General features: G+C 40.2%; 1 long non-coding RNA gene across 3 annotated transcripts; it reads left to right on the top strand.

Annotated features, from left to right (window-relative positions):
• Positions 1 to 3318: 3318 nt before the first annotated feature.
• On the top strand, positions 3319 to 23816 carry LOC135174647 (uncharacterized). Of its 3 annotated transcripts, XR_010302045.1 has the most exons (5): positions 3319 to 4940; positions 7700 to 7768; positions 12645 to 12772; positions 16627 to 16708; positions 19707 to 23816. It is a non-coding gene; the product is annotated as an uncharacterized LOC135174647 (long non-coding RNA). The 3 variants fall into 3 exon arrangements; XR_010302044.1 differs by lacking the exons at positions 16627 to 16708; positions 19707 to 23816 and having other exon boundaries at positions 12645 to 12846; XR_010302043.1 differs by lacking the exons at positions 12645 to 12772; positions 16627 to 16708; positions 19707 to 23816 and adding an exon at positions 10591 to 11527.
• Positions 23817 to 25071: the final 1255 nt, after the last annotated feature.

Genomic DNA, 25071 nt, shown 5'->3' with positions numbered 1-25071 from the left:
AGGACCAGCGCGGCGCTGTCCCCCGGGCCGTGAGAGCCGCAGGGCCGGGGCGCCGCTGGGCGCTGCGGACGAGGGGCTGCGGAGCCATGCTGACCCGACCCGAGATGGAGGAAGGTCAGGCCCGCGAAGGGAGTCACCTTTGAGGAGGTGCAGAAAGCCGTTAAATCGCACCATTGTCTGAACCGAAGCTCGTTGCTGAGCAGGTGTGGCTGGTGGCCAGGCCTCTCGCGGGGATGCGAGGACGAGGGTTTGTTGGAAGCCCTTCATCTCTTTTTTTGGTGAAGCATGGTTGTGTTCGTAACACAAAAATCTTTTCCCCTTTTGTGACATAAAGGAAACTATTTCTTCATGGTTTGCCATGCAAATTACCGAGTCGGTTGTGGTGTCCCCCTCCGTGTTGCGTGGGGTGAGCTGTTGATGGAGTCCTGTCTCTGTGCAGTCACACAGCGGGGCAGGAGCGGGGGTGTCAGCTTAGCGCCGGCTTCAGCAGCTCGAAGTGAAAGCTAAAAATAGTAGTAGGTATTTTACGCTCTCCAGGGGTCTGCTGCTGAGGAGAAATCGGGTATCAGCAGTTTTGCCAGCTAAACTTCCCTTCTCCTTCTCTCCGTGTGGCTTCAACTAGCTGGGATGAGGTTGAAGATCTTCCTAAGACGGAAGACCCAGAGCACAGCTGCCTTGTGCCCAGCCTGGCTTTCAGATGCACGAGGCGAAAAAAAAAAGACACCTTTTTTGTTTGCTTGGTTTTGGTGGTGGGTTTTGGTGTTTGTTGTTTCCTTGTTTGTTTGATTTTGCATGCAGAGGTGAAAACCAGACATCCAAGTGAGTACCTTGTTAGTTTTCTCAGTGTTTTTGGGTGGAGAATGTGTTACCTTTGCCTTCTTTCAGTAAATTCGCTGTCCACCTAGGAGGTGATTTACTTCATGTTGAAGGAAGGAATTAAAGAAGCACAAGAGGAAAGCAGCTAGGGTAGCACGGGGTGAAAACTTGTGAACACAGCTTTGTATAAAGCTGTTATCTTACGATCTTCCCAGTGATCACTCAGAAACAGATGGCATAGGCCTTTTCTACTGTAAGAACCTGTAAGTGTGTCCAAAAGTGTAATTAAGGGGGAATATGATGAAAAACCTTCAGCTTCCAGCATAAAAAGGATTTAAAATATGTACACATACGGGACTGCAATCTGCAGATCACACAGGAGTGGCTTGGGCTTTTGCTGTAAAGGAAAAGCAGTAGGAACCAATACTTTCACAGTACTTTCCAACAGTCCTAACTTCTTCATTTTTATCCCTTTGTTGTGTAAGAATTTTAGTGGAATGGGAAATACTTTAGCTAAATAGTATTGGCAGCACTTAGCTTGTGAAAAATGTACATAAAAAGGTAAAACACATGGAAGCACTTTACAAGGCAACTGGGATTTGGGTGGCTTTTGGGGTATTAGGGTTTTTTGTTTGTTTGCTTGCTTTGTTTTGATTTCATAAAACAATTAGTCTATAGCCAAAACCCTTCCAGGGAAATATACATACATGTGTATTAGTGTATAATTATATTGTAAATAGCTAAAAATTTAGTACATCTTGAATGGGTACATGATGGTACTGTCATTGCTTCTCTAACCAATTCTGTGACTTGATTGTATTTGTATTTTTTTTCCCACATTCCTGTTGACTTTTATTGTTTGTTCGTTATTGTGTAGATTTTGCCATTCAAAGAAAGTTCTGAGTGTTATGGGTAGTAGATTTTGCTTCATACTTTTTCTTATATCAGCTGGCTGGTAACTGTTCTTAAAGGCCCTTCATCCTTCAGGCTCTATTATTAGGAATTTGTTTTCCTTTCTATTAGGAGTAAGCAGGAAAGGGAATTAAAAAGGACATTTTTAGACTGTTGTTTTATTAATTATGCAAAAGCTGTTTCTGGTTTTGTGTCATAGCAAAGCATTGAATCCCGAGTGGACGTGAAAATACCACTATCTGCTGATGAGTCCAAAGGACTGCTGTCATTGTTTATCCCCAGCTTTCCTCTGAATGTCTCACTGAAGTCTTTAGGATTCAAGCTGTGTTGCCTGCTGCTGATGTCTGTAAGCTTTATGGGAAGCTGCCTCTTCTCATGTATTTTTCTGTTTCCAAGTGCCCACAACTGAGGTACTGAATTGAAAGTGATTTTGATGTGTATCAGTATAAACAAGTTTAATGATTTTAAAGGTTTATATCATAAATATTTATTTAATAAACATTTTATTTTCCTTGTCAGACTTCCCTTTGACAGGAAATACAGATTTCTGAAGTTTGTCTTCAAATGTGGGCCTCTACAGAAATGTTTCATACTTTTGAGTTTCAGAGTTTAAATTTTCACCCAGTTTCAGAAATAACATTCTGCTGTTGAAAGTGGAGTTAAAAAAGGGTAAAAAACTTTCTACTTAAAGTTCATTTGTCTGGCACTATGAATCATATTTTAAAGGTTTTAGCAAAATCTGAATTATCTGAATATCAAGAAGTTAATTCTCCAGTCATTTGTTTAGTTTTAGTAGTGTCACTGCATTTCCCAAATCTTGATTTTTGTTCTAGTGCTGAATTTAGGTCACATTGTTTTTCTTACTTTCCATATGATGAAGAGACAGTTGATTAGACCAAAGAGCAAGCAGGTTTAGAGGAGGATGCAGCTCTCCTACTGTCTCTCATTTCATTTTATTCTTGGTGGCAAGTCCAAAGCTTGTTGCTGCAACCACATAAGCATGGCTGGAAGAGATTTGGAGTGAGAGCATGTGATTGCTGTCACTGCATGAGAAAGGTATGTCAATAGGGCTGCCTGGGAACGAACAAAAGGGAGGAAGGTCTTCTTTCAACACGCTTTTCACTTGAGCCTGTAGGAAACACAGTCCACTTACAGCAAAACCACTTTTCCTCGGAAGTGGGTTTGAGGTGTGAAGACAAAACGTTTCCTTCTTTAAGTAAACTGCTTTCTTTTTCTCAGAGACCTCATTGAAGAGGCCTGCGTTTGCATTGTTTCTGAATACATGGCAAATAACCTATTTTAAAACAAGATCCATTCACTCCTACTCTCTGTGCACTGAACCTTTTAAATGTTTAGAAATCTCAGCCTGCTGTGGAGATAAGTGAATTATCTATTAAGTTATGGCTCATTTCAAATTCAGTCACTGCATTTCCTTTCTTGCACATTTTGTATGGTCTATTTCAAGAGGGTAATAGTCTGGAAGAAAGATATGGAGCCTATGGTTTTTTTTTTCCTCTATATTGAATTTCTATCTGTAGATTTTGGCTGTAGAAGGACTTGAAGAGTAGCCACAGAAGTTGCAAAGTTGACAATTAAGGTTTTTTTAATTAGTGAGGAAAACCTCTGTTAATTCCACCTGGATGTGGAATCATAGTGTCGGTAGGAAGGATTCTTTCCTTTGCAGGGTGAGCTGTCTACACAGCAGAGTTCTTGCTGTGTGAGTGAGCAGGCTGAAGCCTGAGATCCAATGCTGTGGGACAAGAAGTTCTTTCATTCATTGAATGAATGCCATCTTGGGTGCCAAATAGAACCTTTTCTGTCCCTGTAGTGCTTGTTCTGCATGTCTATCTGTCTGCTGTATCTTTTCTGACCCTTATTTTTGACCTCAGACTGTTTACTTGAAGGAAAATAATTTGTGCCCTTCTGTTTTGCTCAGCAAAGGGTAACACTGGATTTGCTTTGGTTGTAGAATAGTATTTTCAATCTGCTGGGGTAAGTTATGAGCAATTCTGTTTTAACTTCAAAATCAATTTTGGGGAGATCTAGCTCTTTTCAAGAGCTCCTCTACCATTCCTTCATGGCCTCAAGTATGAGGTTGTATCAGTCTCCTTTTCAGGACTGTGGAGAAGATGGACCAAACAACATACTGGAATTTGAGGCACCTTCTCTCTCTTTTTATTTATGGATGGATTATCACCTGCAGTAACTATGGAACAGTTCTGTAGCTGCTCTGCAAATTACAGGAAGACATTTTTCTTTCCCCAGGCCAGCTAGCATTTATCCTTGCATCAAAGCTCATCTTCAAAACTGTATTAGTGCAGAGTTTGTTGAAACATTAATTTTATCCTCTTTGCTTGGTTTATACCTCAGCAGAGGTGTGATGTCTGTGTTTTACTCCCAGCAGTAACCACGAGCGAAGCAAATTAGTTAATTTTGACTTATCCACAGGTATTAAAAACAATGTTTATTCCTTCCTCTAAGTTTCCTGTATGTTTTTTAAATTCAGTGTAATAGACTCTCCCTTCAGCCATTAATCAGCTACTGTAAAGCTTAAGAATGTCACTAGTTAAAAAAAAAAGCAATGCGTGTTCTTTCCTTACTGCAATCTGCAAATCCATTGTTAGAGCACATTTCCTTAACAACAGAAATCTTGGTCTGGCTTTGAAACAGCAGTTCTTTGCGGCGGTGACTAGCCTCCTACCTTGATCAGTGTGGTTCAGACTAGGAAGCCTTATCCTTACTGAACAGAAACTGTTGTAGATGTGGCTCAGCATTGTTGGGAGAAGGACACAAGCAAGTGCATGCAAAACTCACTCTTTTTGCTATAAGCACCAAGTACAATGTACATACTTGCCCTGTTTAGAGCTGACTTGAGATCAATAGTTTAGTCCTAACAGGTTGATGAACAGCTGGCAAGTAAGTCCTGCAGCTCGGCAACAACTGCAGTTTAGATCCTGATGGATGACTTAATAAATTTAATGTAATTTTTGTTTTGTTGTTTGCTTGTTCCTTTTAATTCTGTGTCCAGTATGTAACAACTTCAATGAATAGGCATGAACCATACCTTGGATCTTGTTGGAGTTGTGCTGGATGGGACTTGCACTGCAGATGTTTACTGCAGCCCTATGGTGTGTCAGGGCTGGTGGTGTCCTGTCCATCCTGTTCTGCTGCTGCTGTACTTGAGGAGGCCAAAGCCTGAGATCCTGTCAAAGGTCAGTCCTCACCTGGCAGATGAGTCCAGATCTGAGGCTTCTCTTGCAACAATCTGTCTGTGGTGCATTAGTACTTCTTTAATCATACTTCTGTGAGGTTTTGCTAGTTAATGCAAATATTTCAGAGTAAAAAAATAAGAAAAAAGAGCAGTCTTTATACATCACTGTTCATGAAGGTCTATGGCTCCACCTCATAAAGCAGGATTGAGAACATGCATATCTTGATCAGCCTGATTTTTGTGTTCAGGGAGTTTACTTACATCGGCTCTGGGCCAACTGGAGCTATTGACACAGTTTTAACAGGCAAAAGAGAACATGTTTAACAAATCTAGAAGCTTAACAAATGTATGCTGTAGGAGCTTTAATAAATATAAAGAAAGTTAAGTTGAACATGCTGCAAAGTGATTTGAGAAGGTGGATGAAAACTATTTTTTTTCAAAACTGTGTGCAATCAGTTGTCCATTGCTTATGCATGTAATGCATCAACCAGAAAATATGCAGTCTGTCCAGCTCTTTCGCCTCAGAGGGAAGTCTAAAAGTAAATCTTCATGTTTATTTGCTTCCTAGTAAGTAAAGATAATCAGATTTTGTTAAGACCTTAGGAATATCTAGAATTTAACACAGGCAACCAAGATAATTTAATTGTTATTTTCCTGAGTATGCTGTTGCTACAATTAAGTACTCTTTCCATGGCATGTTAAGATGGCATACACCAATGTTACCAGTGCTTTATGCAGGTATCTACTATCATCAGCTCAACCTGAAAGAGAAGTTGGCTTAACCTAGCTGATTGGTTCTTCTTTCCTTTTTTTTTTGAGTAAAGTACCCCAGTACATGTAGCACAGCAGTGCCGAAAGCCCTATGCAGATTTAGTGCACAGGTGCCTTATGAACATAAACAAAAACCCACCAGCTCAGTGAGGCATCTTTAAACTTGGAGAACATCTATAGAAGTCTGTCTTCTAAACCTAACCATCCTTGAAAAAATAGTGATTCTGTGTGCTACAACCTGAAGTAGAGAAATTTACTTAACTTCCTTTAATCATTTTCATTTCTATGCTTTTTTATGATGAATTTAGGAAGATGTGTAACTTGTTTGTAGATGCTGTAGTTCTCCAAACTTATCATCATGTATTAAAAATCTCCATCCCAGCTTCACATCTACCATTTTTCAGCTGATAGGATATTTTTGTGGATTTAAAAAGGGCCAGAAGTGATTTTTATCTGAGCTCTAGACTTGGTTCTTGTGTTTCCTGCAACAGCAAACATGCAATGATGACCTGCTTTACTTAGGTTTCTTATCTTTGATTTTTTAAAGATCTGTTTAAAAGATTAAGCAAAACATTTTCATTTAAAATACTCTTACAGTGTGATGAGTTGCTTTTCAAAACCTGGAAAACTACAACATAGTTAATGCATCTTTCTGGGAAAATACTTGCTGCTGCTATAGCAGCTCTTCCACAGAGGTCATGGCTGGGAGCCAGAGGAGGTTGGTAGACAGCTAGGCAAGGAGAAAAGAACAAGTTTGTCAGCATGTACAGCTGATTACCGTGAGAATAATTTTCCATAAGCATACCCTGCAGAATGTTTGCTTAAGGGGGGGTTTAATTTTTCACTAAGCTTCATAAAAGCTAAGCTATTTTTTAACTGGTAGAAGGTGATTTGTTCAGCTCAGGTGGCATAAAGATCAGGACAATTTTTATACTTTTTAGACATTGCATTAGGCTGAGGTATGGTATTTCAGGCAATACAGAATTGTTCCCATTATGATTTTTTGATTTCTACTAGCTACAGTGATTAATTCAGAACAAAGGAACATGAGAAATTTTCATAGTGGCAGAAGAGACAGCTTTTAGTTATTACATTCTCCTGCTTGTATATGTCATATAGATTGCCAAATTGTAAGAAATAAAATCACTTCTTTGTTTTTAGATTCCTCACAATTAAAACCATGACTTAACTTTTTGGGAGTGTAGATGGTCTTACAAGTTTTATGGTGCTCTGTAATGCAAAAATCTCTAACTGAATGTGACCGAATTCCAGATCTAGTTTCCAAAGCAGGTTTAGATGTGCTCAGTTGTTGCTGTGTATTTATGCTTGTCCTTTTTCTGGCTATGTCTGTGTGAAAAGTCAAGGCTGAAAGAGTATTACACAAGCCTATGTCATACAGAGACTTCCTTCACATTGAAATAATTCAGTAGCAACTGGTTACCTAAGGAATACTGTAAAGCAAGTAGATTGGAGTAAGTGCGTGAACTCTAAACCTTAAAAAGAGAAGGCAAAAATCAATTCATATTTACACTGAAAATATTTTTGATGACATAACCCACACAATTTTTTATATTGTTCTTGAATACACATGCTTGGCAAAGTCTCTATAATATGTGTAGTATGTTTCAAATATGAAGCAATCCATAACCTGCAGCATGCTTAATTTTTGCAGTATGAGCTGTCTGTATTATTTATTGTCTGTTAATATGAGAAGGATCAGAATATTAGAGTACAGCAGCTTTGAGGGTGAGTCATAGGAATGAGATGAAATCAGTAGTAAAAAGCACTGTATCTAACTGTCTCAGTTGAGAACAGCCAAGGGGGGTTGACTGAGAATGATTGAGTGCTGCCCTGGCAATGTGGCCTTGGAAGCGTGAATGGAAGTCCCAAGAGCTTCAGGGGAGAAATTTCCTCTAAAGTCAGAGTGTTGTTAGTGCTGTTGTGCAAGGCCCTAATGCACCCTGTCATGATTCTTTGCTTGTTTTCTAGAAGAACTTAGTCTTGAACACATTCTGAGGAAAGAAAGTGCATCCAGAAGAACTGGAAAGAAGCGATAAGGTATGATGGCAAAACAAAATAGCAAAAGACCTGAGGGAAGGTGTAACTGTGTACTTCCTGATCATTGAATAGCTACAGTTTCTGTTCAATAGATACAATTTCTGGCCATACACGTAATTTCTAACCAATCCACTGTGGCAGGTGATGAGGGACTTTATGAGAAACATATCAGAGAAAAAATACCTTTTTTGTCCTGAACCATTGGTTCAGGAATGATGATTAGAAATCAATGACGGATACATTCAGACAGAAATGTACAGGTTTGTAAGAATCTGTAATGTGACTCCAGCAGGAGTAAGTGGGGGCAAAAAATTGAACTGGTTTTAAGCTGGAGCTGAATGCATCTATCAAAGTGTTTCTTTAGCATTTGCTTTTATACCAAATGACAGAACTCAATAATTCAGAAAATATTTTATTTCCTGTTCATATTTGTATTTTAGGTATCTTACCATCTTACCAACAAAGTAATAATAAAAGCAGTCACTGCTATGGAAGGAATTCACAATCCTTCTGTCTCAAGTTATGTAAAACTAATACATGATTTGGGGTCTATTGGTGAACAGTAACTTCTAAACAAATCTGTCAAACCTTCATTTAATTCTGTTTAGTCTGCAGTGGTGAAATTGCTTTGGACAGAAAACGCATGATAAAATATGTCTAATAGATCTTGTCACATAGCTTTTTCATTCTCTTTAACACTTTCCAATGCTAGACAATTTCTTCTGCCTTTAATAAAAAATAATAAGATTTCTGAAGCCAGAGCTGCTTGATGGTTAGCTTAAAGGTGAAAGTTTATAACCTGCCTTTATAGTGTACTGCTCACTCTCTGTATCTAGAAGTCAGTGGTTAAATCAAGTCTTTTTGAGAGGAAGTTTCCATTCTGAGTCATAAGTACTGGATTGACAACCTTTATAGAAATGTAAATGCAATCATATTAAACAATACACTCTATAAACAATGAAGGACAGAATTCTTTCACTGGGTGCGGGGGCACTCAGCTGCAGTATCTTGAGGAATGGCTTGTAGAGAATTTGTGCAGCTATGCAAGAGCAGTAAAGCTGGAAACTGCCAGGCTAGAATATCCCCACCATCCTGTCAGGAGGATGAACTATATAGTGGCACAGGACCACCAGCCAGGGGCAATTATCTAAATGATGTTTGCCCACTGAAATAAAGCAACAACCACATAAATAAATTGTTGGGTTTTCTTTCAGTGACACATTAGAACTGGATATTGCTCTTGCAACCATTGTTTGAAACAAGTATATAAATGCAAATAACTGTCACTTCCTGGTATATGTTTAAAGCATACAAAATGGAGAAAACCAGTTTCCTCTGAGTCTACTTTGTAGATTCATCAGCATTTCTTCTGTTTCCTGTAAAAATGTTTTTGGTTTCATTTTGAGTTTACTCTCTTGCAACTGCACAATTCGGCCACAGGTCTTACCCTTATATCATCTGGCTAACCTGTAACTGAAAAATGTAAACATGCTAAAAATTATTGAGAAGTGCAAACACCACTCTTGTCACAGCAAAATAAGATATACATAGGAGAGGTTTGGTTTTTTCAATATTAATAAGAATAGTTTTACATATGTAAAGGCCAGTCAACCCACTCAGGAGGCTGAGCATATACTCCAAAGAGAAAATTAGAAGAGTTACAGCTAATGTTGTACTGATGAAAACACAGAATGCTGAAAGAAATGAGATGTGAAGATGTTGGACAGCTTTTTAGAACAGCAGGGAATTCAATGCTAGCGGGCAGGAGCATGTGAGATTTTTGTTCTGACTGAATTTCAGCACTCAGAAGTGCCAGCACATGATCACACTTTTGTGAAGCTGGCCCTAGTTGCTGGGCTGATCTTGTGGTGGAGTCTTTGGCAGACCGTCCTTGGTGGTGGGCAATTCTCAGTGTAGTTCTCAAAGTTGATGCAGTTATACGAGTGTAAAACTCACCGTTCCCACTGTAATCCCTGCTGGTGGTCATGCACAGTGTTGCACAAATACTTCCTTGGTTTTTACCCTTTTCCTATCACAATGTCTAGATTGCTTAAGATACGGCACTAGTACTAGTTTCCTGGGGAAGGGCATCTCAAGGTGATTCCAATCTGTGTGTGGATGCAAACTCCATAGAGCTCAACACTGCTCGCCAGAAGAGAGGAGTGCCAAAATAAGAGATGGAATGAGGATCTGCCACTGTTCAAGTACTGTTGTCAATGCTGTCTGTATTGTACCAGGAACTTAGTTCGCTATCTCACTTTCTACATGTTCTTTTTTATTAGAGCAACTTGTTTCTTACTGTGTTTCTTATTGTTCTGTTCTGTCTTAAAAGCACATTTACTAATTAAAGCACAGTTTGTGCTTTGGTGCATTTGTTTTTCCTTGATGAAACTGAATAGCTAAAGTCAGGCCAAAAGTTCTAATAAGCAAACAAAAAAACCCAGTAAACAATCTACACAAGTGAGTCTTTTTTTCAACATGTGTTTCTGAGACAACACTTTTGAAGCAAGTGAAAACAAAATTGTCCATTAAGCAGTGCAGTCCACGGAGTTAATCAGCTGTAATATACATTCCAAAGAGTAGCAGTACTTTTACACCAGTGGGTTACATCTCTCCCCAAAGAGAAACAGGCACTTAGGAAGTCTGTAAAGCATCTACTTCATGTCTCGTGATAGCCCACATTCCAGAATGGTGCCTGCTCATTTATTGTTGCTTTCATTATAATTGCCATGTACCACAGAGATGACAATGTTTGTGTGTATGTGTGTATATATGCATATATGTATTAGTGTGTATATCACCATTGCTTCTTCTTGTCACAGAATCATAGAATCAACCGGGTTGGAAGAGACCTCCAAGATCATCCAGGCCAACCTAGCACCCAGCCCTAGCTAATCAACTAGACCAGGGCACCAAGTGCTTCATCCAGGCTTTTCTTGAAGACCTCCAGGGATGGTGCCTCCACCACCTCCCTGGGCTGCTCATTCCAAGGGAATGGTCTGCACTGGATTTCCAGTAGGAATGCATTCTGGCCTCTTGAGTAAAGGAAAAATCTCACCAGATTTGCCTTCAACAATTTTAAGAGCACTGTTTGTCTTTGGCCTTGCAAATGCCTGTTTCTGCTTGTTTGAAGCAGGGCAGAATGTTTTGGTGAGAAAAAGTAGATCATAGGCTGTGAAAGGAAAAAAACAATGGTGATGTCTACTCCCCTCACAGTCTCGCTGAGATGTATGGGAACAAGAAGGGTAAACATTAGATAACACTCTCACCATTTTGTTGCACTCTTTGGCTGGACTCTGGCTGAGCTGCATCTCCCTAACCTCACCTGCCACTCACCTTTGCTTCTTAACCTCTTGGCTGAATCTCTGTTCTTCCTTAGGACTGGGGTAAGGTTGAGAGGGGCAGGGGGAAGGTACAGGGGTGGTTGAGAGCCCCTCCTGGGGTCTCAGGTTTCTGGGAGGGGAGTTGTGTTTCTGTATTACTTTTACCTTGTATATTTCTGTATATAATTGTATATAATGTAAATACCTGCTTGTATATTGTGCTAGCTGTAAATAAAAAGCTTCATTTATATTCCCAGAACCAGCTGAGTCTAGTTGGGTACTTCTAAAAGTGTGGAAGGGTGAGGAACACCCAAACCATCACACTGTTATACTGGAACTTTGCACCAACTGAGGCTGTAACAACTTTTAACATGGCTGTACTGCCTAGGCAAGAATTTATAGCCCAGGACCTGAGGGCAGGCAAGAATTTCAAGACAGTAGAACTTTTCCTTAGAAAGCTTTTAACAAGCAAGCATCCTTAAGGTACAAGTGACTGCAGACTTTTATTCCATCTGGTAAACCTAACTCATCATCCATTCCAATTCAGTTCACTGAAATTTACTCCAAGGGAATTTTTGGATCTTGCCATGGTGCCACAAGTGCAGAGAACACAACAATTAACACAGCAATCAGTATGGCCAGTGATGGTGACCAAGATTTTTGCAGTTATAAAAACAGCTCTGGGTTCTTTCCACCTCCAGATTTTGTTCAACTAATGAGATGAAGTTTAAAGGATATTTCTTTGAAGTTTTATGCCAATTTTTAGTCTGTGTAATGGGCTACAAAGGGTACAGAGTGGATTTGCAGAAAAGGTTCAGCTGCATCATGCTCACCACCAGGCCTGTTCCTACAGGAGCAGCTAATTTCACTGTCATTTTCAACCCAAGAAATACAGCAACAGATGAAAAGCTGGGTGGAATGGCTAGCATGTAAATGGGCAGACTGCTTCTGACATGAAAGAGATTCAATGTAAAAACTGGCCAAAGGGTCACCCAGATTCTTGCTTTGCCTAAGACAGTATTTCCATAATGATTTTGGTCTGCAAAGATGCTTGCTACAAATGTCGAGTTGGGGATCTTAGGCAAAGTCCTAACTTTACCAAGGGTTTTGTGTCATACTGGAGATTGTTCTCTTTCCTTAAACAGTGAACATTTGACTTCTAGGCAGTGCCTATACTATATTTCTGTAACATTGCAGTTTTCTAGTAATTGAATAATTGGGTTGGTTTGCTGTACTTTAACAGTGTGGGTCATATGATCTAGTTCAGAGATCTGCTATAGCTGGTATATGATCTGATTAATTGCACTTTTAGCTGGTAGCTGTTACTCCCTAATGGTTTCAAAGGGAGCTTTGATGGACCAATTCAGGTGTAGACATTTGTGTTGGTGATATCTAAAGAGAAGTGAGTCCCACTGAGATGGGCATGCTTTTATATAAATCAGCTCAAGCAATATACTTTTTACTCTTAGATCTACATCTGTCTGCATATTAAACAACCTGGTTATACTCTATCATCAACAATATATTTAACCTTCTCTTTTCTGTCTCCACAGTAGCTGACAAGTTGATGTGTAGCTCCTTAGAAGAACCAAGGTATTAAAACAGAAAACCCAGCAAAAGTGAGAAAAATGAATCAGTATCTTGATAGTTCTCAGACTGGAGGCACTGAAGTCCTCTATAAGTGAGTTTCAACAGTCTTTACTCACTTCTGCAAGTAAGACATTGCCACCGCAAATATAGCCATTATTTTCTTGACAGTTGTATTTTATCTTGCCTCTCCCTCTTTTGTTTTGGTGGTGATTTGTGGGGGTTTTTTGTTTCAGTTTTTGGGGGTGGGTTTGGGGTTTTTGTTTTGGGATGGTTTTTTGTTTGTTTGTTTGTTTTTTTTCCTGATGGCTTCAAAGGAATTTTCACAAAATCAGTCACGGACATTAGCCAATGTCTCAGTCATCTGTGCAGCATTAGCCAATGTCTCAGTCATCTGTGCAGCATTAGCCAATGTCTCAGTCAACTGTGCAGCGTGGTCAATTATCAAAATACTGTGTATGTTTTGTGTAACAGAGCAAAGCTCATCTCTGAAGTCTTCTAAGCTGCTCATTTTTTAGACTCAAAAGGCTACTCTGTAGAATTATGTCAGCCAAAAAGAGAGGACCAGGGTGGGGTGTTTGTGGGGGCAGAGGAAGGGAAGGGGAAGGAATCATAGAATCAACCAGGTTGGAAGAGACCTCCAAGATCATCCAGTCCAACCTAGCACCCAGCCCTAGCCAGTCAACTAGACCGTGGCACTAAGTGCCTCATCCAGGCTTTTCTTGAGCACCTCCACCACCTCCCTGGGCAGCCCATTCCAAACCCAATCACTCTCTCTGCCAACAACTTCCTCCTAACATCCAGCCTATTCTTCCCCTGGCACAACTTGAGACTGTGTCTCCTTGTTCTCTTGCTGGTTGCGGGGGAGAAGAGACCAACCCCCACATGGATACTACAGGTAGTTGTAGTCAGCAGTGAGGTCTGGCCTGAGCCTCCTCCAGGCTGAACAACCCCAGCTCCCTCGCTCCCTCAGCCTCTTCTCATAGGGCTTGTGTTTCAGACCCCTCACTAGCTTCATCACCCATGTCTGGACATGGTCCAGTATGTCAATGTCTCTCTTGAACTGAGTGGTCCAGAACTGCACACAGCACTCAAGGTGTGGCCTGACCAGTGCTGAGTACAGGGGCACAATAACCTCCCTTGTCCTATTTGCCACACGTCCCTTGTCCTACTGGCTGCACTGTTCCTGATCCAGGAACACTGGTCACACTGCTGGCTCATGTTCAACCTGCTATCTACCCGTACTTCCAGGTCTCTTTCTTCCTGGCTGCTCTCCATCCACTCTGTCCCCAGCCTGTAGTGCTGCTTGGGGTTGTTGTGGCCAAAGTGTAGAACCCTGCACTTAGCCTTGTTAAAATCTCATCCTATTGGCCTCTGCCCACCCATCCAGCCTGGCAAGGTCCTTCTGCAGGGCTCTCCTAAACTCCAACAGATCAACACCTGCTCCTAGCTTGGAAATGAGGGAAAAGTGAAAACCAACTAAATTAAACAAACAGGACCCACTTTCGTTATCATCCACAAGGTGGTGCCACTTCCTTAACAATTTGCCTTTCAAAAGCCTAGTAACATGAAATTAATCCCCATAAAAAGTGTGATAGAGTCCAGAAGCCTCACTAGTATGTTTAAAATAATGTTTAAATGCAATTTAAATGCATATAGTCCTTGTGCTGGCCATCTCCACATGAGTAAGCTGTATCTTGCATTAATTCAGAGTTGTATTTGCTAGGCTACATGATAGAAATAACCTGTGTCCAGTTCTGGGCCTCTCAATTCAAGAGAGATGTTGAGGTGCTGGAATGTGTCCAGAGAAGGGCAACAAAGCTGGTGAGGGGCCTGGAACACAAACCCTATGAGGAGAGGCTGAGGCAGCTGGGGTTGTTTAGCCTGGAGAAGAGAAGGCTCAGGGGAGACCTTATTGCTTCCTGCAACTACCTGAAAGGAGGTTGTAGCCAGGTGGAGGTTGGTCTCTTTTCCCAGGCACACAGTGACAGAATAAGAGGACACAGTCTCAAGCTGTACCATGGCAGGTTTAGGCTGGATGTTAGGAAGAAGTTCTTCATGGAAAGAGTGATTGCCCATTGGAATGGGTTGCCTGGGGAGGTGGTGGAGTTGCCACCTCGGAGGTGTTTAAAAGGAGGCCAGATGAGGCACATAGTGCCATGGTGTAGTTAGGTGATAGGTTGGTCTCGATGATCTCAAAAACCTTTTCCAGCCTGGTTAATTCTGTGTTTCTGAGAAAATAGCGTCTAGTGATGCAAAAACATTGGGCAAACTTGACTATGTGCATCACTGCCAGTCCCACACATGATGAGAATGTATTTTAATTCACTGAGGATGGAGGCATAATTTTGTGTTTTATCATGGAAATCTTAATCTGCATTTAAAGTGGAAAAATCAACCTTTTATTCAAATTAATTGTGTGCCTGATTCCTCCTGAAAGTCAAAATATATAGGCTCCTACATCTCTCAGGCAGTCTTGTAAGTTTTATTCTATTCACATGGTTAGGAAAAGCAGGGTGAATGACTGAAAGATTTCAAGTGCTTTTTATTGCCCAACGAATTCTTCTGAAATGTAGAAATGCTGATACAAGTAGCTGGATGACAAAGCATGAATTCATCTCTGACCTATGAAGCAAGTCATTGTCTCAAAGTAATTCTCCACTCACACCCAGCTTCAGCCTGGCCCAGGTGATACTGTACTCTTAATTCCGGAGGGAATGTCACTTGAAGGATGTTTCTATCCCAGTGAGTATCAAAAGAGATCATTCACTTCAAACTATGTAAGTATAGGATTTTGAATGACTCAAGTTAGTATGACTGCTTCATACATGTTTTGCTTAGGCAAGTTTCAATCATAAGGAAGTGTCCCATCCTAAGTAATCTGGTTCCTTATAGTAGTTCCCTGTATGCAAATGTGTCCTGTGCTTGAAAAATGAAAATTAGTTTAAAGATGGGACACAAACTATCATGGAAAATTACTACACTACTTCTTTGGTAATACAGAAAAAGGAGCAAGAAAGCAGAAAAAGCTTCAAAGTTAAGGTAAGATTTTCAAAGAAGTGGATATAATTTGAGTTAGATCTTAGTTGAAACCTCAGTGCACCATACTCCTAAATAGTTCCACTTTATAATGTAATCTTTTTTATATTATGCCATATTTTAGAGGCAAAAAAAATTAGTAGTCTTTGAAGTCATAATTAATGCTTCTTCTGTGGATAAAAAAACCCCACACTCTTATTTCAGACAGTGGCTTTTGTGTTTCATGGTTAAAATTGAATCATATTTCCCTGTAAAGCGAAACAAAGCCCTCTAGTAGGAAGGGGAACGAGGAAGGAACAGCAAAGGCAGGAAAATACAGCTTCTGTATCTGGGTAGATTTTGGAGTGCATGATCCAAACTCTGTTCTTTGGGCCAGGAAAAACATTTGCCTTTTTTTATTTATTTTTTTTTTACTCTTACTTTCCTCCCTACAGCTCGTGGAAAACTTCAGTTTTTACAACTAGATCTGACTGCTTGGGACTGCTTTTTTTTGCTTGCTGTGCTAAGTTAGGTGTAGCAGACAATCTGCCTGACTAAGATGGGTTCTCATTCAAAAAGAAAGCAAAGCAGGAAAAGAAGCTGGAAAGAAATGTCATAGAATCATAGAACCTACCAGGTTGGAAGAAACCTCCAAGCTCATCCAGTCCAACCTGGCACCCAGCCCTAGCCAGTCAACTAGACCATGGCACTAAGTGCCTCATCCAGGCTTTTCTTGAACAGCTCCAGGGACAGTGCCTCCACCACCTCCCTGGGCAGCCCATTCCAATGGGAAATCACTCTCTCTGTGGAGAACTTCTTCCTAACATCCAGCCTGCACTTCCCCCATGCATTAATTAGAAGGATGGTTATTATAAGGCTTGTGTCAGAGGCATCTCTCAACACCTAATTGCTGATTCTTTTTGGTGGCAGGCTGCTGAACACTGCTTCTCCTGCAGATGCAAGTTGCTCTAGGGTGCTGCAAGCATCCCTGTTTGCTCTTGGTGTAATGAAGGTATGTATTTCACCGATGGATTCTGGGTGCTGGCTCATGGTTCCTTCATCCCTATTTTCATCTTCAGCACTCTGAAAGTCTTTCCTCTTTCACTTCTCTCAAACAAAGAGCTTCTAAAAGGCCAGGGGATGAGACTAAAGCAAACACTTCTGCAAATAGATATATTTATCACATTCCTGCTAGCTGACAAAGCTGACTTTTTGACATTGCATGAGCCTGAGTGGTCAACAAATAGAAGAGCTAAACAATTTCAGAAAAAACAAATCTCTGAGTTTTATTGATATCTGTTATCCTCCCCACTTATCCAAATGCTGCTTGCAACACAGGCTTTAAAAAACAAGTCTAAATTGTGAAATGCATGTTGTCATCAATGGATTTCTGGCTGTAGTTTCCATATGTATACATGTATATATACATTGGAATGGGCTGCCCAGGGAGGTGGTGGAGTCACCATCCCTGGAGGTGTTCAAGAAAAGCCTGGATGAGGCACTTAGTGCCATGGTCTAGTTGACTGGCTAGGGCTGGGTGCTAGGTTGGCCTGGATGATCTTGGAGGTCTCTTCCAACCTGCTTAATTCTTATTCTATGATTCTATGATATAGATAAGCAACATTTTTTTTCTCAAATTCTTAATTAATTTTCATTAGCATCCAAAACTAATTATTGTGGAAGTGAAATAAACTTCTTTTTCAATATGGAGGAACTTGATCTCATGGCTATTCTGTGATCTTGCATGTTTTCATACTGTGTATGGAAAATGTGTGAAAAATGTGGAGATGTTGCTTTGCCACAGGCCTCAGCTCTTGCTTTCTGGCTACACAATAGAAACAGAAGAAACTTGCTTTGCAGAACTATGGGGGAAGTCATGGCTGTTCTTTAGCTTCCACTTTTAGTCAACATAAATTGACATTTTTTGCTCCTTATTAATTTATCTCCTGCTGTTGCTTGAAAGTACTGTCAGCTGTACAGGCCTGTGAGTCAGCCACCTCTCTGCATGAAGCTGAACAATATATTCAATGTCTTCCTCCTTATGGTTTAAATATAACTCCGTTCCTCTGTTCAACCAGGAAAGAAGTCTGTTATTTATTCTTTCTTTGTGATGAGATTGTTAGTTCCCTTTGGCCTGACAATGAAAATTCATCTATGTTCCGGGAAAACCAACAAAAAATGGCACAACATTTTTTTTCTATAAGGGAGTGACAAAGAATGGCAATATCACAGATTGAAAACAAATAAATAGGAAAAGGCCTTTGAGCAAAATATCTCAGCATCTCAGAATTGGTGACTCTTTAGGGAAAGGGGTTCAGTGAGCTAACCTGATTTTTCAGTTTGATAGCTGTACCAAGAGTTGGGGAGTCACAGACCTAATGTCATGAGAGTTGTTAAAGCCTTTAACCCTCCAAAACTGCATTTTGAGTGTAATAAGCTTATCAACATTTGCAGGCTTTAAGGACATCTCTATCTTCGGATTTTATCTTTGTGTTGTAAACTTCACCATAGATGGAGTAAGATCTGGGGGATCTGAGTGTCTGCTATGCTGAGTGTGTTCTCAGGAACTCCTTGCAAGAATATCTCAAACACTTGAATTGATCAAAGCACTGGATACATCCAAAGAATATTACTACAGTGCATGGGAGATTTACCCACAGAATTAAATACTCACAGAAATGCAGAGGCATTGCTGTAAGAATCATAGAATCAGAAACCAGGTTGGAAGAGACCTCCAAGATCGTCCAGTCCAACCTATCCCCCAGCCCTAATGTGGCCAGGCAGGTTTTGAAAGTCTCCAGGGAAGGAAACTCCACATCTCTGGGCAGCCTGTTCCAGTGCTCTGTCACTCGTAAAGATGTTTCTGCCTAAGTTCAAGTGAAACTTCCTATGTTCTAGTTTGTACCTATTGCCTTGTCCACTGAAAAGAGCCCAGCCCTATCCTTATGACCTCCACCCTTTAGATACTGCTGTGCATTTATAAGACCCTCTCTGAGTCTTTTTTTTTGCAGGCTAAAGAGCACCAAGTCTCTCACCCTCTCCTTACAAGAGGGATGCTCCAGTCCCGTAGTCTTTCTCATGACCCTTCATGAGACTTTCTTCAGTAGAGATTCTCTTGAATTGGGAAGCTCAGAAGTGGACACAATACTTGACATTAATTTTAATTAAAATAGACCCTTGGGAGTGGATTTCAGATCCAGGTACATGCATAGGCTTGAAATTAAGCCATAGCTCACCAGTCCAATCAACTTGACAACATCTATTTTAAACTCAGTGTTAAAACTCAGTCTAATATCAGATTATTCCCTCACATGGTCTTAGCCTTTGTTTCTCCAGCTGTTAAGCATAAGGAGTTGATCTTTGGACAGTGTTGAATTTATTTTTTTCTAAAAACCTAGAAAGTAATTTTACTATTAAATGTGTGTTTTCCAGAGAGCTGCTCCATTAGTGCAGTTGTTTGATAAGATGTGAGTGTTCTTGGAAGCATTTATCATTTGGAATGTGTTTGCGACGTGGTGTGAACCCTGGAGTTTAATACATATCAGGACTTCATATTTTTCTTACAGTGTTTAAACACTAGTATTAAGAATGGGCAATTCATTAGGAAAAATACATCATAAACATTTTTCAAGTTAGCTGGGGGGAAAAAAATAACACCCCAAAAATCAACAGAAAAACCCAAGCAGTTCTGTATTTGAAAACAGGCTACATTTTTTTCATGTGGCAACCCATATTCCTGTTGTGATTTCCTGAAACATTTCTCTTTATATGTATCTCTCTGATACATTTATCAGGAATTAAACTTTGAAATAATAACATCATTATTTTTAGATAGCTGGGAACAGCTAAGCTTCCTCTCCAGCTCTAAACAAATACCTCTGCTGCACATAAAGTGCAGCTTTCTTCCTCAAATTCATTTAGAATCCAAGTTTCATTTGTCACTGATGTAAAACTAGAGCATAAGTCTCTCTGTGAATTATTCCCCTAACAGTCTCTCTCTTTTCCTGCAGACCATCACTCCTGTCCTACAAGGACAGTCTGTGGGTGGGTAAGGATGAGGTTCAGCTGCTGAGAAGGAGGAGCACAACTTGTGAAGGCTCATAATGTAGATGCTCACCACTTGAGTTCATGAAAACACACAGCAAGGCTGCTCTGGGGTTTTGGATTTAGCAGAAGCTTTGTACAGCAGAGGGAGCAGATGGTAGGAGCTAAACTGCAAATTCTGGTGTCATTCTCCTCCTCTCAGAATTATATTTATACACATGCAGGTATCTCTTTGTCAGATGTCAGGAACTGGCAGTTTCTGATTCATGGCAATTGTTGTACCTCCCTCATGATCTCTCTTTCTCAATTATCAAATGGAACTGCAAGATCAGGTGAAAATAGCAACATCTGTGCAACACCCTGAGTTCTTAGTACCCACACAAGTGTAGATAGAAAGAAAGGTGAAAACCCGAACCCTGCTGCGGGTTAATGTATCACACGACTTTTATTTAGTATTAACATTGTAGAACTATAGTGCTGTAGTACTACAAAAATGAAACTTCTTGTTCTCAAACCTGTTTCTTCCATTCTGTGTTGTTTTATGGCTGTTTCATTATCTTGAACACGTGTTTTTTTTTCTCTTACTGTTTTTCCCCATGTGATGGTCTGGGTGTTACCCCCACACACACACTTTAGAAATCACCCAGGCTAGACTCAGCCAGCTCTGGAAAGTGAATGAAGCTTATTTTTACAGCTAGCACAATATACAAGCAGATATTTACAGCATATACAGTTATAGACAGAAATAGACAAGGTAAAAGGTAATACAGAAACACAACAGCCCTCCCAGAAACCTGAGTCCCCAGGAGGGGCTCCCAAGTGCCCTTCCACCTTCTCCCACCCCTGTCTGCCTTGCCCCAGATGTTGCCTTGTGCCCAAGGAAGAATGGAGGGTCGCCCAGGGGGGGTTAGGAAGCAGGTGGATTAATCAGGTTAGGTTAGAGAGAGAAAAGTGCAGCCCACAGCCCAGACAGAGTGACTACCTTATCTATGTTTGGATTCTTGTTCTTATACCTCTCAGCAAGCCTATGAGTGAAGTAGACATCACCACTCTTTCACAGCTTGTAATCTAATTCTTCTCACCAAAACATTCTAGCTAGCTTCAAACTAGCACACCCCAGCAGTTGAAATAGTTTCTCTTGCTCCATCAGCTGTGCACTGCCTGAATGACTTATGACACCTTGAAGAAACAAGGTCTGGAGTTGTCTTTGTCTCCTCTTTACTTTTGGAAAAAAACTTGCTCAGTAAAAGGCAAGAAAATAAGACAGGCTGCAAGCTGGAGACACAGCACAGGATATCTGCTGTGCATGCCTCAACCTTGGGAAACTTTAGTTTGGAGCTCTGTCAAGGATGAGGCACATGCCAGTAGGAAACTTGCCTTTATTATTTCCCAGGCTTAGAGAGCTACTTGTTTCCTATTTAACTCAAATAACTGTGCAGATTTGGAGACAAATGTGGTAACAACAAGAACAAAAATGTCTGTAGCTGTTCCAAGAATTCTCTGTACTTGTTTCCTGTATTTATTTAAAATTTAATACTTATATGGCAAGAGTCATGCTTGATAAAATGGGGAAACTCAGGGTTTCTTTCTTTTACACTTTGCAATGCCACATGGAGATGTGAGCATTTAGGACATCCTTATCTGCACCATTATGATACACAAATGCCCTTGACTATCTCTGTGTGTAGGGACTCCTATCCATCCCTATATATCTGATGAGGTTTTGACTGGTTGTTAAGATGCAGCTGTTGAAGTTGTCGTACTGAATCATTTTAAAAGCCTCTGAGGAGCACACAAGGGTGCTGTGATATTGCCAGTGCCTCATGCCCTGCTTTTGTCACTCATGCTATACCGTGGCTCTCAGCCACCAGGGTCAGGAATCAGCCATCCCTGGGGTCCACTTGCAGGTGTCATGCTCAGGGAACAGCAAAGACTGAACACTCTGAGATATATTTTTAGGGAGGTTTGTCCTTGAATCACAACACCACTTAATTTGGAAAAGACCCATAAGATTATTGAGTGCAACAATTAAGCTAACACTGCCAAGTCCACCACCAAACCACATCCCTAAACACCACTTCTATGCATCTTTTAAATACCTTCAGAGATAATGACTCAATCAGTTCCCTGGGCAGACTGTTGTAATGCTTTACAACCCAACAGGTGAATAAGTGTTTCCTAACATCCAATCTAAACCACCTCAGGCACAACTTGAGGCCCTTTTGCTCTCACCCTATCACTTGTTACTTGGGAGAGGAGACCAGCACCCACCTCCCTACAGTCTCCTTTCAAATAGCTGTAAAAAGCAATAATGCCTCCCCTGAGCCTTCTGTTGTCCAGGCTAAACAATTCCTGTTTCTTCAGCTGCTCCTCATAAGACTCTTTACAAGCTTTGCAGCTTTTGTGTTGACATACTCCAGCACCTTTCTTTCCTATGGTGAGTGACCCAAAACAGAACACAACGTTTGTTTTAAGTGTGGTCTCAACAGTGATAAGTACAGAGGCACAATTACTTCCCTATTTCTCTGGCCACACTATTTCTGGTACAAGATATGATTCTGTTGGCCTTCTCAGCCACCTGCTGGCTCATGTTCAGCCAGCTGTCAACCCCCAGGTCCTTTTCTGCCAGGCAACCTTTCAACCACTCTGCCCCAAGCCTGTAGCACTGCATGGGGTTGTTGCAACCCAAGTGCAGGACCCAGCTCTTGGCCCTGCTGAACCTCATGCAGCTTGCCTCAGCTTATCCATCCAGCCTGTCCAGGTTCCTCTGCAGAGCCTTTCTGCACTATCAAGCAGATCAACACTTCTGCCTAGCTTGTCCCAGACTTACTGAGACTGCCCTCAATCCTGCTGTCCAGGTCACTGATAAAAATTCTGACCAGAATAGTGAGCCCTGGAAAACACCACTTGTGACTGGCCACCAATAGATTTAACTCCATTCATCACAGCTCTTTGTTTGGCCAGCCAATTCTCTTTGAAATACCTCTTCCTGAACTGTTTTGTTGGCTCAGATTTGCAAGTATCTCTGCTTCTCCCTCTGCTGTTAATGACTGTCACTACTAAGTTCAGAGCATGGCACTTTCAAAAGCACAGCTTAATTATTCTCACATACCAGTCTGGTCATTCCCTTATCAAGCCATAAAAGTAGATGATACAAAATCATTACAGCAAGACCTTAAAAATTACTGACAAGTAATATGGCTAAATTTTAATTACTTCATGTGATGAGTGTTTAGGTAAAATTCTGCCCTTAGCTTCAAATGCCCTCAGATTCTCATTAGCTAAAACCCCACTCATTAGGAAGAGCACATTCCTGGGACAAACACATCAGCTGTTGTAAATTGTTCCACCAAAGTTTTCTGCCGTTCACTGATTTTCTCGAGGTAAGTTCCCTGTTATTTGTTCAATATTCAATAGACAAAGTTTTCAGTTCTGCTTATTGTCTACCACTTAGGAAAGCTTTCTGTGTTCTTTTCTATAGCATGTCCATTATGGAGTCTCTCCCTATGTTTTATTTTTCCCTGTCAAATAGCTGTTTGATACTTTACACTGTACTGTGTAACAGCAATTTTAAGCTAGAAAACTGATCGTCAAATTACGTCTGTGAATAAAAGTCACATTTGAAAAACCAAAATGCTTTGATTTTAAGGGCATTTCAGAAACTGATCAATTTAATGCTTAAATGCACTGGGCTGTCTATGCAACACTACATACTAATCATATGTTGGTTGTATATTTAATCCCATGTGAAACCAACAAAAAAAAACCCCTGCAACAAAGCAAAACGTGAAAACCCCAAAAAACTTCTTGCACTAGAAGCAAAGCATTCAAGGTAATTGTTTGTAGGTACTACACCTACAAACAATGTGAGCCAAAATAATCTCAAAAGGAGCCCAAAGGAAGATGCACTTTGTTTTTTTAGCAGTGAGTTCTGTTTATAAATGATTGCAGTTAATATGTTGTGCTATGATTGCTGTTAATATATTGTGCTGGGTATTTGTAGACCTAGAGGCATTTTTGTATATCTGAGACAATGTGGATAGCAGACATGCAAATAAAGCCTGAAGTTAATTTCACCTCACTTCAAAAGTCTGGTTTTTATATGTTTTCCAAATTGTCCTGAGTTTCTATTCAGCAAACTGTAATATTTCCTTTTGTGATAACTAAAGAATAGGAATTATATACTGCAAGCAGAGGTTTACAGCAGAAATACACAACTGTTTTAAGCATTTGCCAACATATTAGGGGGGTTGTGCTGACTAAAAGTGACATTTTTCCTCTCACAAGATTATAAATGCTTAATAACTCCATTAATTCAACTGGAATATTTCCAGATTTATACCCCTCAATTCATTTCAATTGAATTTTCTTGAATTACACCACCTGAAAGCAGAATTTATCACTGAAAGAGCTGAAGTTAATTTAGCCTACAGCATTTTCTCAGGAATAAGCCAAGGCCTGGTTGTAGGAATTCTCTGTTATCAGTTCAGCTTAATTTTCTCTTTTAAAAGAGCCTCTAATAACAATAAGCTTTTCAGACAATGACTATGTGAATGAAGCAGATGGCGTGAAAGAAGCTAAGCTATTTTAAGTGCTTCACAACAATGTAAACTCATGTATTATTTATTGTACAATATTACTCATTCATACATTCTTACAAGCTATTAAAATTACATGCCAGAAGCCAGGATATATTCTGTTAGTGGCAATTAATGTTTGCAATCTTCAGTTAAAAGCACTTAGTAATAAATTAAAAGGAAAATCTACAAAACAGTAAGATCTTGCTTTCAGAATACTGTTGGTAAGCACTTTCCACCCATCAAGGGCCAGGGCTAGAAGAAGAGTATTGAATGCTGTGTAGGACATTAGTCTCAATTCTTCAGGGAGTTAAGGCTTTAGCAGCTCTAACAATCAATATTGCCCTTAGAGAATGCTGCCAGCCCCCACAATTTATTTTTTTCCTTTTTACTTTTTTTATATGGAGATGAAATAAATGTTAAAATTGCATATAAAAGTTTATACTTTGAACACAAACTTAGCAATGTTGCTTTCTAAAATACATCTGTCTCCAGCTCACAGTGCAATAGAAGCAGACGGAATGGAATTGAAGACAATAGATAGTGCTTTTTCATGGAATGATTAGATCAGGGCTTCGTATATTAGATGCACTCTAATGGATTAGATATGTAATGTGGTGTCATACTCTAGATTTTATGTAGTTTCATCTGATCAAAAAACACTTCACTCAGTCCTTCAGCAATCAAAAAACTGTTTGTGGCGCAGTTATTTAATCTCCCTCTATTGCACAGACAGATTTAAAACATATTACTT

The sequence above is a fragment of the Pogoniulus pusillus genome, chromosome 4 (genome assembly GCF_015220805.1).
Source record: "Pogoniulus pusillus isolate bPogPus1 chromosome 4, bPogPus1.pri, whole genome shotgun sequence".
Lineage (NCBI taxonomy): Eukaryota > Metazoa > Chordata > Aves > Piciformes > Lybiidae > Pogoniulus > Pogoniulus pusillus.
The sequence above is the reverse complement of the archived record's forward strand: the minus strand, read 5'-3'. Positions and strand labels throughout refer to the sequence as shown.